At 42.9% G+C, this 16,836-nt stretch overlaps 1 protein-coding gene across 2 annotated transcripts in view; it reads left to right on the plus strand.

Annotated features, from left to right (window-relative positions):
- Window positions 1-11,494: 11,494 nt before the first annotated feature.
- Window positions 11,495-16,836, plus strand: part of LOC128688056 (uncharacterized) — an 84,053-nt gene continuing 78,711 nt past the window's right edge. Inside the window, exon 1 of one of the 2 annotated variants that reach the window (XM_070083792.1) lies at window positions 11,495-11,709. The gene's annotated coding sequence lies outside the window, so the exon portion shown is untranslated. The remainder of the gene's footprint in view (window positions 11,710-16,836) is intronic. The other variant, XM_070083791.1, reaches the window with a different exon arrangement.

Genomic DNA, 16,836 nt, shown 5'->3' on the forward strand with positions numbered 1-16,836 from the left:
AATGAGGAAAGGTAAAGCACCGGGAATAGACGGTCTCCCGGCTGAATTTTATCTCCAACATTGGGAGGTGATAAGGGGTTTCATGGGTAGGTTATTTAATCAGATGAAGGAGAAGGGTGTGATGGGGGACAAGCAAGCAACAGCAGTTGTAGTGTTGGTCCCGAAGGGTAAGGGGCAGCACACCCTCAAGGAGTACCGTGCCATATCCCTGTTATGTGCTGATTATAAGTTGTTCGCTAAAGTCTTGGGTAATAGGTTCAAATGTGTGGTAGGGAGAGTGGTTTCGAAAACGCAGTATGGTTTGCCTGGAAGGTCGATGATTGAGGGTCATGGAATACTGAGAAGTTTTGTGGAGTCAAAAGGGGGGGGGAGGGAGGGCGGCGTTGTTGGCTTTAGACTGGCAGGGGGCCTATGACAGGGTGGAACGAGGAGCATTGGGAGCTATACTTAGGAGGCAGGGTTATGGGGATGAAATAGTTAATTGGGTAACCACGTTGTACAATGGTGCCAAGATGAGGGTACAGATTAATGGATGCTTGGGGGAGGGGATTGTAATGGGTAGGGGACTTAGGCAGGGGTGTCCCATGTCACAAATGTTGTTTGCGTGCATTCAGGACCCCTTCTATAGAATGGTTGAACGTTGTGTATGTGACACGAGTGGAGGTGGGGGGGGTGGGGTAGGGAAAGTGTGGCCGGGAATAATAGGATACGTAGACGATACAACAGTCCTGGTTCGGGAGGGGATGACGTTGGGTGTTTTGGATGCTGTTGTGCAACAGTTCGGAAATGCAACAGGGATGCAGGTAAATAGAGAGAAGTCAATGATCATGGGGTTGGGTGATTGGGTGGAGGGGGGGGGAGATGTAACGTTGTGAGAAAACAAGCGGTGTCTTTAAAAATTTGTGGTATCACCTATAAGGGTGATTTGGAAGCTGCTCGGGAGGAAAACTCGAATAGATTAATGGAAAGGATTCAGGGGCGTCTGGGTGCATTGCGACCTCATCATCTGACTCTCGTGCAACGAGTGATTGTTATAAACGTATTATTGTATAGTAAGGTTTGGCACGTAGCAGCCGTGTTCCCATTAACAGGGACGGCGATTGTGGGAATTCTGAGACGAGTGTTTAACTTTTTGTGGGGTTCAAGGTGCGATTGGCTGAGGAGAGAGGTTGTAATGTTACCTGTGCGCCAGGGTGGGTTGGGGTTGATGGATCTGAGGAGGAGGATTAAATGTGTGTTTCTTAAATGGGAGGTTTTGCGCGAAGGTGTGAGTGGAGGGCAGCTGGGAAAAGTACATGATAGGTTGGGTAAGTTGTATGGTGGTGTGGAGTTGAGGGAATGTGAAACTATTTTGAGGGCTTTGATGTTGGTTAGAGAACCCAGGAAAATTCGAGTAGGGGTTTTGTGTAAGCTGCTTGCAGACAGGATTGTTGTACCAGTTGAGGGATTGTTCCCCATGTACGCATGGACGAGTATTTGGTATAGGTTTAGCAGGTTGAAGTTAAAGCCTAGGGTAAGGGAGGTAATGTATCGTTTTTTGCATGGCATACTACCGTCGGGGGAGGTTTTAAGAACCAGAGGGGTAATTGTGGGCGGAAGGTGTGGAATCTGTGGGGAGGATGAGACGGCGTTCCATGCTGTATACTTTTGTGGGGAACTGGAGGGTGTTAGGTATTGGTTAAGTAGGGTAGTACAGGGGGTGGGGGGCAGAGGGGTGTCGGTTCTGCGTGCACTAAGCCTAGATGTGGGAGGGTTCGATGAGAGTGTTATACGAGCTTTGGATTATATAATAGTGGAATATATATATATATCGTGGGTGATGAGGGGGAGGGGGAATTGTGAGGTGCGGAGGCGGGTACTAGCGGTAACGGTTTATCATACGATGTGTCGTAATAGAGAACTGTATGGGAGGAGGTGGGAGAAGGATTTTTCGGAAGGGTATAGAATGTTAACGTTAGGTTTTCTCATCAATCTACGACTTGGGCTGAGTGAGTAAGGGGGGGGTTGGGGATTACATACGGGAAGGGGGTTTTCAGGGGGATACAGCGGGGTCGCCTCCTGGGGAGGGGTGTGAGTGTAGGTGTATGTGGGTATATGAAGGTGTAGATGAGTGGCATACATGTATGTAGCATGCAAGTGGGCACAGAAACCAAAGATGATATCAAGTAATTACGTAGTACCTGAATGGAAAATTCTGTGTTTGATGTGTCAGGGTCGTCATGACCTTCTTCATGAATTAAGTGTGAATGGTGTAAAATTTAAAAAAAAAAAAAAAAAAAAATTTAGGAAGAAGTGATCTTGCATTGGCATGAATAAAGTGAAGGCCTGTTTTCATAAAACAATCATAATCATCAATATATGGCAATGGGTCATTTGTATTAAAATTAGGTAAATCAATGTCATCACTGCTAAAGGGTAACTGTGCCAAAGTGCATTTATTACACACAAAATGAATTCTGGCACCGTTGCTATAATTGTACATCCATCCATCATGCACCCACCCCTTACACATTTTACATAAGGTGCCTTTTCTGTTTGTCATGCGTACTTTAGTACAGTGTATGCATCTGTTTGGTAGTGTTTGAGATAATAATGGCTGTATTGTCTCACATTGACCTATGTATGCATTACATATGGAGTTAAGGTTATCATCCCTAGCTACTAGACCGTCATTATTGCCGTCATTTATCTGTCTGTTTTGCCTCTGCACAATAGTTTGAGGTCCTGGATTAATTTGGATATCACCACTTAAGAGCGCTACAATAAGAGCTGTGTGCCATTGTTTTTGTTTGGGTATGCGGTGTTGCCATACCTTGCGGCGATAGTGAGGTTTACTTTTCTGGTAGGATGGCAACTGTTGGGCTTTTACTCTCCAGGGCGCTGTTACTCCATTCACCTTTTCCAACCCCCATGACTGATTTCTTTCTTCATGGAATTGAAGAAGAAATATAAATATAATTATGGCAGCCTGTACCCCTCTAATGCCTGCCATTTTCACTCTTCGCTCTTTTACTCATATACAATAATATTTATTTCTCTTTTCCGGTCCCTAGTACACTTAGTATCTGCTTTAATTACACTGAATTACTAGTAAAATTTCCTCTTCAAAACCCTCTTCACTGCTCACTTTTCCCTTAACTTCACAAAACCCTTACAGTTAACCTCTTCAAAACCCTCTTCACTGCTCACTTTTCCCTTAACTTCACAACACCCTTACATTTAACCCTTTATTACACCCTCCCCTACCCACCTCACTTCACAGTCTGGCTTCACCAATTAACTTCTAACTCCTTTCCATTCTGGTAGACCAGAAAGGTTTAATCAATGGTTTTATCCTTCCAAATCCCCCTCAATTCCATTTATCGGGGGTTGTGTCGTGTTGTTGTCTCCTGACCTGTTTTGCTGACTCAGCCATTTTTAAAACACTGAGGGGAGTAACACCACCTGACTTTCCTTGAGTTTATAGATATATTTGGCTTTTTCTGCTATGATTCTCTCACTGTACACTGGTCAGCTGAATATAGGTCAGCTACTAAAACATTAACCTTGACTATTTAACTATTCACTTCTTTCCCACGACTGGCACTGAGGGATAACCGTCCTATACCTTGGAGTTTTGTACTGTTGATTTGACGATGTCTCCTGTGTTTCCCTCTCGTTAGCACTGGTACAGGTGATATGATGGTGGTACAGATATGATGCTACTGTCAACAGATGAACGTCAGTAAAGATGAGAATTTCACTTCGCTAGTTGTACGTCTGGCAGTAGCTGCTGTTTGAATGCCGGTCAGCCATGTTTAAAGGCTCAAATCTTTCCCTCGTTTGGCACTGACGAAAAAAGACCTACAGACCTGGCATTTCCTTGGAGATTTAGTTGATCAGGATTTCTGCCATGTTGTCTTCCCGTTAAACACTGGTGCAGTTGATATGGAGGTCAGTTATTTCATTTAGTGGAAAACGTCTCGTGTCTGGTTCACGTCTGGCAGCAGGTCTGGTACTTGAATGCCGGTCCCTCTTCTGTCATATTTAGTCCATTTCGTTGTCGTCACCGTCAGTTTTTATGTAACTATAGTTAACTTGCATGTTGTTGCAGCAGTACTTGCAAATTTGGCCATCACTGGAGTTCGGATAGGCCCAGGGGACGGCAAGATATAGGAGCAGCCTTGTTGCTGCTTGCTGCGGCTGCAGCTGCAGCAGTATTTCTGTGCTTATAGTCAAATGGGTGAGTGAGTGTAAGTGTGAACCACCAGGTGGTTTTTATGTAGTTAGTTGACGGGGTGTATCAGGGAGATATGTTTTCTAACGGTAGTTTTGAAGGTGATGAATGTGTCTGCAGTTCTAGAGTTTTCAGGTAGGGTGTTCCAGATTTTAGGGCCTTTGACATACATTGAATTTTTGTAAAGGTTTAGTCGGACACAGGAAATGTCGTAGAGATGTTTGTGTCTGGTGTTATGCTTGTGGGTCCTGTCACAACTATCAAGAAAGCATTTTAGGTCAAGGTTAATATTGGATTTTAATGTCCTGTATATGTAGATTGCACAGTAGTAAGTGTGGATGTTCTGATCAGGGAGTAAGTTTAGATCTATGAAGAGTGGGGGGGTGTGTTGCCAGTGATTATTCTTACTGCAGCTTTTTGTTGAGTTATTGGCTTTAGGTGTATTGCTGCAGTTGATCCCCAAGCACAAATAGCATAGGTGAGGTATGGATAAATGAGTGAATGGTATAGTGTGAGAAGGGCATTTTGCGGCACGTAGTATCGTATCTTATAGAGGATCCCAACTGTTTTGGATACTTTTTTTGATATGTGTTGGATATGGGTGCTGAAATTCAGGTTGTTGTCGAGGTGTAGGCCTAGGAATTTGCCCTCATTATGTCTGGCAATTAGAGTGCTGTCGATCTTAATGTTAAGTTGCGCAGCACCTGCTATGCTACCAAACATAATACAGTAGGTTTTGTCATTGTTAAGTGTAAGTTTATTGGCTGTCATCCAAGTTGATATTTTGAGCAGCTCCTCATTAACAATGGTGTTGAGGGTGGCAAGATTAGGGTGAGAGATGACATAAGTCGTGTCGTCAGCAAAGAGAATGGGTTTCAGGTGTTGGGATACGTTTGGAAGATCATTGATGTAAATGAGGAAGAGCAGGGGTCCAAGGACACTTCCCTGCGGAACTCCAGTATCAAGTGGCTGTGTTGATGATGCTGTGTCTTTAATAGTGACATACTGATACCTATTAGTAAGGTAGGATTTGAAATATGCAAGCGCATGGCCTCTTATACCATAATGGTCAAGTTTGTGGAGTAGGATGCTGTCGTCTACTGTGTCAAAAGCTTTTCTTAGGTCAATAAAAATTCCTAGCAGATATTCCTTATTTTCCAATGCTGTGTAAAGCAGATCTAGCATTTTTACAATTGCATCATTAGTGCTTTTATTTTTCCTGAATCCAAACTGGCAGGGTTTGAGTCTCCTGTTCACGAGTTTCTCGAAGATTTTGGTTAACAATGGTAAGTTTGATATCGGCCTATAGTTGTTAACATCTGTAGGGTCACCACCTTTATGTATTGGTGTAACCCTTGCTGTCTTGAGTAGTTTCGGGAAGGTGCTAGTTTCTAGTGACTTGTTAAAAAGTAATGAAATAACATGCGAAAGGACATGGGCCACTCGCTTGTACAATAATGGTGGGACATGAGACAGGTTCCCTGAGTTATTTTTAAGTGACTTTTTAATCTCAGTGACTTCGGTGGGCTCACTTGGTACAAGATAGAAGGAATTTGGGAAATTTCCATCTAGATAGTCCCCGGCATGGGCGTTGGTACGTGGGATTTTAATGGCAAGATTAGATCCTATGGTTGAGAAGAAGTTGTTTATCTTGTTAGCTGTATCAGTGGGATGCAGTGGTGTTTCATGAGGTTTAGTTAGAACAATGTTCTTGTTTTTTTTTTTCATTTGTGGGTCCTCAGAATCTGGGAAAGTGTTTTCCAGGTCTTTTTTTATATCTCCTCTTGTGTCAGTGAATCTGCTGGAGTAGTACAGTTGTTTGGCTTTCTTTATTAATAGTGTTTAAGAATATCTTTGTGTATTAAAAGCCCTGTCTATATTGCTTTTCATATTGGTGTTTCTTATCAATGGATTTCAGAATGCTGCTGGTTAGCCATGGGCAACCGAGCCGTTTATTCGTGATCTGTTTCGTTTTTATAGGACAATGTTTGTTGTATAGTCTAAGTAATTTGTTAAGAAAAATGTCTGTCCAATCGTCAATACAATTGACATTGGAGAATTCTGTAGGCCAGTCAACAGTCTCTAGGTCTGCTGTGAAATTCCTTATTGAGGCCTCGTCATGGAGTCTAAATGAAACTTTGTTGTATTCCAGTGGTGGTTTACTAATGTTTGTTAAGAGGAAGGTAGGGTAGTGGTCTGTAGTACTGTCTGTGATTATCTCTGATTTAAGGGGGGCTAGTATTTTGGTCCATATGTGGTCTATTATGGTTGCACTTGTCTCAGTGAGCCTGGTTGGTTTAGTTATTGTTGGTATGAGAAGTGTGTTGTTCATATTGTTGATGAAATCAGTTACAGGCTGATCATCTAGTAGGCCAAGGTTGATATTGAAGTCTCCAGCTAAGAGAAGGTGGTGCTTGTTCATTTGTCTGTTTGTTATTAGTGCCTTTAATTTCTCACTGAAATTTGGGATGTGTGTGGGGAATCCGGTAAATGACACTGATTGTTATAGGTGTCTTAAGGTTTTTTACAGTAAAATTAGCAAAATTGTATTCCCCATATTCATCGCTAAAGCAAGTGGTGCTAATACAAGATAGTTGGTTGGAGTAATAGACTGCAATACCACCCCCAACTTGGTATGGTCTGCAGTTGTGGATTGCTGTGTATCCTGGTAGTGGGTAGATATCTATTGTGTCCTGCTTAAGTCAGGTCTCAGTAAGAATAATGCAGGAGAAGGGTGTCTTTAGCGACTCAAGGAGTGCCAGGAGGTCATCATAGTGTTTGCTTAAGGACCTGATGTTGTAGTTAAGAACTGATAGACTTTTGGCACTGTTTAGGATAGTGCTGGCTTGTGATGCTGTGTAATAAAGGCAGTTACTTTCCAGTAGGTTTTGACTGGGTGTTAGATTATGGAGGTTTATATCAGGGTCGATGTGATCATTCATCTTCTAGGTTTAAATAGTGGTTATTTATATCCTGTATTGTGCGGTGAGTTCTAATACTGATATCTGTAGTAGTGGGAAGTTTGGACAAGTATATAGCTAAAGCACTTTGGTCATATAGAGTATAGTCACTAATAAACATAATGAAGTTGATATTGTCTATGTGTTGTGCTAGAATGAGCTAAAGTACAACTAGGTATAAACTACAAATATAAAAATACAAATTAAAAATAGCACCAGACTCTCACTTGTAATTGCACTAAGGTCTAATATAATGAATTTGGTGTTGTCTATGCATTGAGCTAGAATGAGCTAAAGTACAACTAGGTTTAATCTAATAATATAAAAAAAATACTAGTTTAAAATGGCACAAGACTCTCACTTGTAATTTGCACTAAGGTCTAATATAAGTTGTTAACAAGAACTAGAGTATAACTAAATTTAATTTGACAAGACAAAATACACAAGTTGAGGTAGCAAAAGAAAATAAAAAAATAAAAATAAAAATGGCAATGACTTGGTTATAATATGATAGTAAGATGGTACACAGGATAATATTAAAGTTGGAGTTGAATATACAAGCTTAAAAATTGGTAACAAAAGGTTAAGAAAAGTAAAATAAAGTTGGGTGATAAAGTCTACAATAGAATAGGGCAATTATAAAAAAGTATATAATAAAATTGGGTAATAAACTTTACAAATAAGGGCAATAATAAAAAGTTTAAAATAGATTGGGCAATAAGGTATTGGTAAAATTGGGCAAGTATAAGATTGGGTAATTAACTCAAGACTAGAATATTGCAATAATAAGATGAAAAGTTTACAATAAAGTTGTGCACTAAAATATAAAATAAAAATGGGCAATAATAAAAAGTTTACAATAAGGTTGGGTTATAATAGAGATTTTAAAATAAAATTGGGCGATAGAGTATTTTTTAAAGTTGAAGACTCAGATGAGTCAAAGGAATGTTTGGAAGTATTTCTTCAGTCATAGAGTTGTCAGGAAGTGGAATAGTCTAGCAAGTGAGGTAGTGGAGGCAGGAACCATACATAGCTTTAAGACGAGGTATGATAAAGCTCATGGGGCAGGGAGAGAGAGGACCTAGTAGCATTCAGTGAAGAGATGGGGCCAGGAGCTGAGTCTCTACCCCTGCAACCACAATTGAGTGAGTACACGCTCACACACACACACACACACACACACACACACACACACACACACACACACACACACACACACACACACACACACACACGGCACCAGAGAATGGAAAAGGTACAGGAGGCAAAGGACCCAAGAAAATAAGGAGATTAGTAGAAGAGCCAGAAACGAGTACTCACAGATAAGGAGGGAGGCCCAGCAACTGTACGAAAACGACATAGCATCGAAAGTCAAATCTGACCCGAAATTGCTGTATAGCCACATTAGGAGGAAGACAACAGTCAAAGACCAGGTGATAAGGCTGAGGAAAGAAGGTGGAGAACTCACAAGAAACGATCAAGAGGTATGTGAGGAGCTCAACATGAGATTTAAGGAAGTATTTACAGTGGAGACAGGAAGGCCTCTGGGGGGACAGACCAGATGGGGACACCAGCAAGGAATATACCAACAAGTGTTGGACGACATAAATACAGATGAGGAGGAGGTGAAGAAACTGCTAAGGGACATCGATACCTCAAAGGCAATGGGACTGGACATCTCCCCATGGGTCCTTAGAGAGGGAGCGGACATGCTGTGCGTGCCACTTACCACAATCTTCAACACATCCCTGGAAACTGGGCAACTACCTGAGGTATGGAAGATGGCAAATGTAGTTCCCATTTTTAAAAAAGGAGACAGAAAAGAGGCACTAAACTATAGACCTGTGTCATTGACGTGTATAGTATGCAAAGTTATGGAGAAGATTATTAGGAGGAGAGTGTTGGAAAACCTGGAACGGAACAAGAGTATAAATGCCAACCAGCAAGGATTACCTGGAGTTTACCTGGAGAGAGTTTCGGGGGTCAACGCCCCCGCGGCCCGGTCTGTGACCAGGCCTCCTGGTGGATCAGCGCCTGATCAACCAGGCTGTTGCTGCTGGCTGCACGCAAACCAACGTACGAGCCACAGCCCGGCTGATCAGGAACTGACTTTAGGTGCTTGTCCAGTGCCAGCTTGAAGACTGCCAGGGGTCTGTTGGTAATCCCCCTTATGTGTGCTGGGAGGCAGTTGAACAGTCTCGGGCCCCTGACACTTATTATATGGTCTCTTAACATGCTAGTGACACCCCTGCTTTTCATTGGGGGGATGGTGCATCGTCTGCCAAGTCTTCTGCTTTCGTAGTGAGTGATTTTCGTGTGCAAGTTCGGTACTAGTCCCTCTAGGATTTTCCAGGTGTATATAATCATGTATCTCTCCCTCCTGCATTCCAGGGAATACAGGTTTAGAAACCTCAAGCGCTCCCAGTAATTGAGGTGTTTTATCTCCGTTATGCGCGCCGTGAAAGTTCTCTGTACATTTTCTAGGTCGGCAATTTCACCTGCCTTGAAAGGTGCTGTTAGAGTGCAGCAATATTCCAGCCTAGATAGAACAAGTGACCTGAAGAGTGTCATCATGGGCTTGGCCTCCCTAGTTTTGAAGGTTCTCATTATCCATCCTGTCATTTTTCTAGCAGATGCGATTGATACAATGTTATGGTCCTTGAAGGTGAGATCCTCCGACATAATCACTCCCAGGTCTTTGACGTTGGTGTTTCACTCTATTTTGTGGCCAGAATTTGTTTTGTACTCTGATGAAGATTTAATTTCCTCATGTTTACCATATCTGAGTAATTGAAATTTCTCATCATTGAACTTCATATTGTTTTCTGCTTTCATGGAAGGCAAATCCTGTGTCACAAACCTTCTGGAGTTTTATGATAAAGTAACAGAAGTAAGACACGAGAGAGAGGGGTAGGTTGATTGCATCTTCTTGGACTGCAAGAAGACCTTTGACACAGTTCCTCACAAGAGATTAGTGCAGAAGCTAGAGGATCAGGTGTGTATAACAGGAAGGGCACTGCAGTGGATCAGAGAATACCTGACAGGGAGGCAACAACGAGTCATGGTACGTAATGATGTATCACAGTGGGCACCTGTGATGAGCGGGGTCCCACAAGGGTCAGTCCTAGGATCAGTGCTATTTTTGGTATATGTGAACATGATGGAAGGGTTAGACTCAGAAGTGTCCCTGTTTGCAGATGATGTGAAGTTAATGAGGAGAATTAAATCAGATGAGGACCGGGCAGGACTTCAAAGAGGCCTGGACAGACTGGACACCTGGTCCAGCAACTTGCTTCTCGAATTTAATCCCGCCAAATGCAAAGTCATGAAGATAGGGGAAGGGCACAGAAGACTACAGACAGAGTATAGGCTAGGTGGCCAAAGACTGCAAACCTCACTCAAGGAGAAAGATCTCCGGAAGCACACATCAACCAGATAACTGCTGCAGCATATGGGCGCCTGGCAAACCTGAGAACAGCATTCCAATACCTTAGTAAGGAATCGTTCAAGACACTGTACACCGTGTACGTCAGGCCCATACTGGAGTATGCGGCACCTGTTTGGAACCCGCACTTGATAAAGCATGTCAAGAAACTAGAGAAAGTGCAAAGGTTTGCGACAAGGTTAGTTCCAGAGCTAAGGGGAATGTCCTATGAAAAAAGGTTAAGGGAAATCGGCCTGACGACACTGGACAGGAGGGTCAAGAGAGACATGATAACGACATATAAAATACTGCATGGAATAGACAAGGTGGACAAAGACAGGATATTCCAGGGAGGGGACACAGAAACAAGAGGTCACAATTGGAAGTTGAAGACACAGATGAGTCAGAGAGATATTAGAAAGTATTTCTTCAGTCATAGAGTTGTCAGGCAGTGGAATAGCCTAGAAAGTGACGTAGTGGAGGCAGGAACCATACATAGTTTTAAGACGAGGTTTGATAAAGCTCATGGAGCCGGGGGAGGGCCCAGTAGCAACCGGTGAAGAGGCGGGGCCAAGAGCTAAGACTCGACCCCTGCAACCACAAATAAGTGTGTACAAATAGGTGAGTACCAGGGCCAGGAACTATGAATCGACCCCTGCAGCCACAATTAGGTGCATACACTACAACTGCTGGGGTAGTGACGTGACTACACACTGGTTGTGTGGTTAACGAATGTTACAGAGGGTGGGTGTGAAGTCTTGTCTATCACGGCCAGCCATCCCCAGTACTAACCCCCCACGTCCTCTCATCCCCTCTACCTTCCTCCCCACTAATACCTCCTCAGCCACCATTACCCCTAGTTTTACCAGGTGGACCGCCAGGGGCCACCACATGCAGCAGTATTGTGTGCGTGCTAGAGAGGTAGGACGTACACACAGACTAGCTCATCCTTAAGGCTTTCCATTCATTCCGTCAGCCAATACAGTACACTGCCGAGTCTTAGACTCAGTCTGTGGTCTGGTTGTGGGGTCATACAAGGCAAGTGCTGCTACTGTGCACTGTTGAGCCCTACACCCAGGTGTGGGAGTCTGATTGGGGAGTTACAGAAGGTAAGTGCTGCTACAATCCATTGCTGAGTATTACAGAAGAAAGAGCAGTTTACAACAAGATTAGTCCTGGAGCTAAGGAGTATGTCCTGTGATGAGAGGTTAAGGGAACCTAACCTGATGTAACTGGAGGAAAGGACTAGGGGGCGATATAACAATGTGTAAAATACTGAGAGGAATTGATAGGGTGGACAAGGACCGATTGTTTGAAAGATGGGAAACATGACCTCGAGTGGTCACCTTGAAGTTGAAAACTCAGATGATTCGCAGAGAAGTTAAACAAAAAGGAAAACTATTTCTGCAGTATACAAAATGTAGTGAAATATTGTTAAACACAAAAGAAAGCCACTAGCATACTGTGCATTTCGGGCAGATCTAATGCTTACAGACTACTTAAGAACTAGACATAGGTTATAGAATAGTAGAACTTTAAGTATGCATTATAACAAACAAGGGAAGTAACTAAATGAAAATAGTTCAATTTTAAGTATTCATTAATACTTTAAACTGATTCAGTGATCTTAAGTTAACTGGAATTTCTTTAAGAAGTTTCAAACTGGCTCTTATGAATTCGGACTATGGAACGACTATAAGTGATAGTGAAGAAACAGGAAGTTAATTAGGTTTCTGTAGAATTATAATGGAACAAGATGAGTGATTTTCTATGGGAGTTTGAGAAAGACTCGAAGTACAAGGATAGTGTTGGATGAGATGGTTTTGGGTTTGTTGGTGCTAGGGAGGATAGGAATAAGACAGGTAAACATGCACCAACAGGGAATACAGTCACGGAAACCAAGCCTGTGCACATACTATGCACTTGGTATCTGCAGGCATGGGAAATCTGGAAAAACAGATGGGACGTGCAACTATGACCACCCTAGAAAATGCCGTGCCCATATGACAACAGGAAAATGCAAACTCCCTTCCTGTAAGCTTTTTCACCCTGAAATGTGTCCCTCTTCAGTACAGGAAAGACTGTGCTATAACTTAAATTGCCAGGCATACCGTCTAAAGGGGACAAAAAGATACAAAACATCCAGGCCATGGGAAAACCTGGGTAGCCACAGCCACTCAAGAGGGAGAGGTTTTTTAGTGCCAGGAAGAAAAAAAAATGGCAAGAAATGGCAGAAATCGTACACCAAATCCAGTCATTCCTGGAGTGGAACCACAGTTGATGGCCTCCACTCCAAACCAACAGATACAGATACTAATGCCAGAAAAAAAAAACCCAGTACCAACAATACCACCAGTCCGATGACATTCTTCTTTGCAAATATACAGGGTCTAAAGCCAGCAACAAACAACAAAATACCTTTCATCCATGGACTGCTTGCAGAGGCAAAGGCAATGTTCGCGGCTTTCACTGAGACCCACATAAAGGATCACTTGGACAACGAAATATGGATCCCAGGTTACAACCTATACAGATGCGACAGAGTGAACAGGCAAAAGGGGGGGGGGGTTGGCCTGTACATTGCAGAGTCACTTGTGTGCACAGAACTGCTGAATGCCTCAAATGATGTAGTGGAAGTTTTAGCAGTAAAGATCGAGAACCAAAACCTAGTCATTGTGGTAGTCTACAAGCCTCCGGATGCAACATCCCAGCAATTCCAGGAACAGCTGTTGAAAATTGACCACTGTCTGGAAAATCTGCCAGCTCCTGCCCCCAACATCTTGCCCCTGGGGGATTTCAACTTAAGGCACCTAAAATGGAGGAATATAGCAAATAATATTGTTGCAGTAATAACACCAGGAGGCAGCTCTGATGAAAACTCACACTCACACGAGCTTTTAAATCTCTGCACAAAATTCAATTTAAACCAGCAAATAATAGAGCCTACTAGACTGGAGAATACACTAGACCTCATCTTCACTAACAATGATGATCTGATACGAAATGTCACCATATCAAAAACAATATACTCAGATCACAACATAATTGAGGTTCAGACATGTATGCGCGGAGCCCCAGACCGACATAATGAGATTAGTCACAAGGGAGCATTCACCAAATTCAACTTCAATAACAAAAACATAAAGTGGGACCAAGTAAACCAAATCCTAACTGATATAAGCTGGGAAGATATACTAAGCAACACAGACCCCAACTTATGCCTAGAACAGATTAACTCGGTGGCGCTCGATGTATGCACAAGGCTTATTCCTCTAAGAAAAAGGAGGAGTAGATGTAAAATAGAAAGTGACAGGTGCTCCCTTTACAGGCGACGGAAAAGAATAACAGAGCGGCTAAAAGAGGTCAATATATCTGAAAGGCGTAGGGAGACACTGGTCAGAGAAATAGCAAGCATCGAACTTAAGCTAAAGGAATCTTATAGGAGTCAGGAATTGCGGGAAGAACTAAAAGCCATAAATGAAATCGAAAGAAACCCAACGTATTTCATCTCCTATGCCAAATCAAAGTCGAGAACAACGTCCAGTATTGGGCCCCTACTTAAACAAGATGGGTCCTACACAGATGACAGTAAGGAAATGAGTGAGCTACTCAAGTCCCAATATGACTCAGTTTTTAGCAAGCCGCTAACCAGACTGAGAGTCGAAGATCAAAATGAATTTTTTATGAGAGAGCCACAGAATTTGGTTAACACAAGCCTATCTGATGTTATCCTGACGCCAAATGACTTCGAACAGGCGATAAATGACATGCCCATGCACTCTGCCCCAGGGCCAGACTCATGGAATTCCGTGTTCATCAAGAACTGCAAGAAGCCCCTATCACGAGCTTTTACCATCCTATGGAGAGAGAGCATGGACACGGGGGTCGTCCCACAGTTACTAAAAACAACAGACATAGTCCCACTCCACAAAGGGGGCAGTAAAGCAGCAGCAAAGAACTACAGACCGATAGCACTAACATCTCATATCATAAAAATCTTTGAAAGGGTCCTAAGAAGCAAGATCACCACCCATCTAGAAACCCATCAATTACACAACCCAGGGCAACATGGGTTTTGTGGGATATTTTATAGGGGTGATTACCTTTATGTACCTCAACATTATATACATACAAGTAATCTCATTGGGAGACAACCCTATATTGTTTACCGTAGTCACCCCGTGTAGATATGTGAGAAAACTTCACCACCTCTGGTCGCTGGAGGTTGGCCTTCGACCTCACAGTCTTATCCATATCTATCCGAGACCAGTATAGATTGGATAGCACCCACAAGTACGGCACTACTAATTAATTGTGGACTGTATAGATTATATTAGTGTAACTGAATGAAGGGAGGGGGGTAGGTTACACATGGATATATCCATCAAAGAAAAACATTTGTATATAATCCCACCACTTACCAGATATTCTCTGGGGGTCACTTGATGTAGCTGGATCACCCATAACCTATCCAATTACAACATACCTAACTGGCCAGTATCAGTCTGCTATAACTAGAAGGGTTACTTAACTGTGGGTGATTGATACTCCTTATTTCCTCCATTCACCATCTCATTTCAATGTCCTGCTACACCGACACGGTTCTCATTCCAGCAGGACGAGGTATCCGTTGGTTTGTCCCAGTTTAGAAGTCATGACTCAATGAACTTCACTTTCCTCGTGACGGGAACAATGTGGTCTAGCGTGTTCACTTGGAGCAAGGCGACTTATTTCACTTCACGCATTCTCTTAACTTAGCGTTATTATCATTAATTACATTACAATTCACAAGACGATTTAATGTCTCATAATTATTATACACATTAGAGATCACTCCATTAAGATCTGAGACCGATGAGTGATGATTAAACCAAGGGTAATTTTCCCCGGGACACAGTCCATGGCGACGCGCCAGTCACCCGGTCCTACCCTTATTCACTCATTTTACCACTCTATTACGGTGGTCCCGTAAATCACGTTCCCTCACTCTCCACCAGGAACAGTTACGACACTTCCTATTATGAAATGAGGCCTATATTAATCCTTAGGCCGCCGTGAACGCCAATTTCCTAGTTCCATGCTTTCCCAGCCTCCTCACTACATTCAAAACACTCCCGCCTCCCCCATGCCCCGAGTCGACCTCTACCCCCGCACATCCGCGCTTGCGCAAAGGGAACTCTTGGTTCTATCCTATTGTCAAATACATTTTTGACTCATATCGACACATTAAACACCTATTAGGTGCTATAGCTTCGGAAAATTAAAATATTTTCCACAGGTTTAGAACAGGTCGCTCCTGTCTGTCTCAACTATTGGATCACTACGACAAGGTCCTAGATGCACTAGAAGACAAAAAGAATGCAGATGTAATATATACAGACTTTGCAAAAGCCATGGCATAATAGCGCACAAAATGCGTGCTAAAGGAATAACGGGAAAAGTTGGTCGATGGATCTATAATTTCCTCACTAACAGAACACAGAGAGTAGTAGTCAACAGAGTAAAGTCCGAGGCAGCTATGGTGAAAAGCTCTGTTCCACAAGGCACAGTACTTGCTCCCATCTTGTTCCTCATCCTCATATCTGACATAGACAAGGATGTCAGCCACAGCACCGTGTCTTCCTTTGCAGATGACACCCGAATCTGCATGACAGTGTCTTCCATTGCAGACACTGCAAGGCTCCAGGCAGACATCAACCAAATCTTTCAGTGGGCTGCAGAAAACAATATGAAGTTTAACGATGAGAAATTTCAATTACTCAGATATGGCAAACACGAGGAAATTAAATCTTCATAAAAGTACAAAACAAATTCTGGCCACAAAATAGAGCGAAACACCAACGTCAAAGACCTGGGAGTGATCATGTCGGAGGATCTCACCTTCAAGGACCATAACATTGTATCAATCGCATCTGCTAGAAAAATGACAGGATGGATAATGAGAACCTTCAAAACTAGGGATGCCAAGCCCACGATGACACTCTTCAGGTCACTTGCTCTATCTAGGCTGGAATATTGCTGCACACTAACAGCACCTGTCAAGGCAGGTGAAATTGCTGACCTAGAAAATGTACAGAGAACCTTCACGGAGCGCATAACGGAGATAAAACACCTCAATTACTGGGAGCGCTTGAGGTTCCTGAACCTGTATTCCCTGGAACGCAGGCGGGAGAGATACATGATTATATACACCTGGAAAATCCTAGAGGGACTAGTACCGAACTTGCACACGAAAA

Source organism: Cherax quadricarinatus, chromosome 10 (genome assembly GCF_038502225.1).
Source record: "Cherax quadricarinatus isolate ZL_2023a chromosome 10, ASM3850222v1, whole genome shotgun sequence".
Classification (NCBI taxonomy): Eukaryota; Metazoa; Arthropoda; class Malacostraca; order Decapoda; family Parastacidae; genus Cherax; species Cherax quadricarinatus.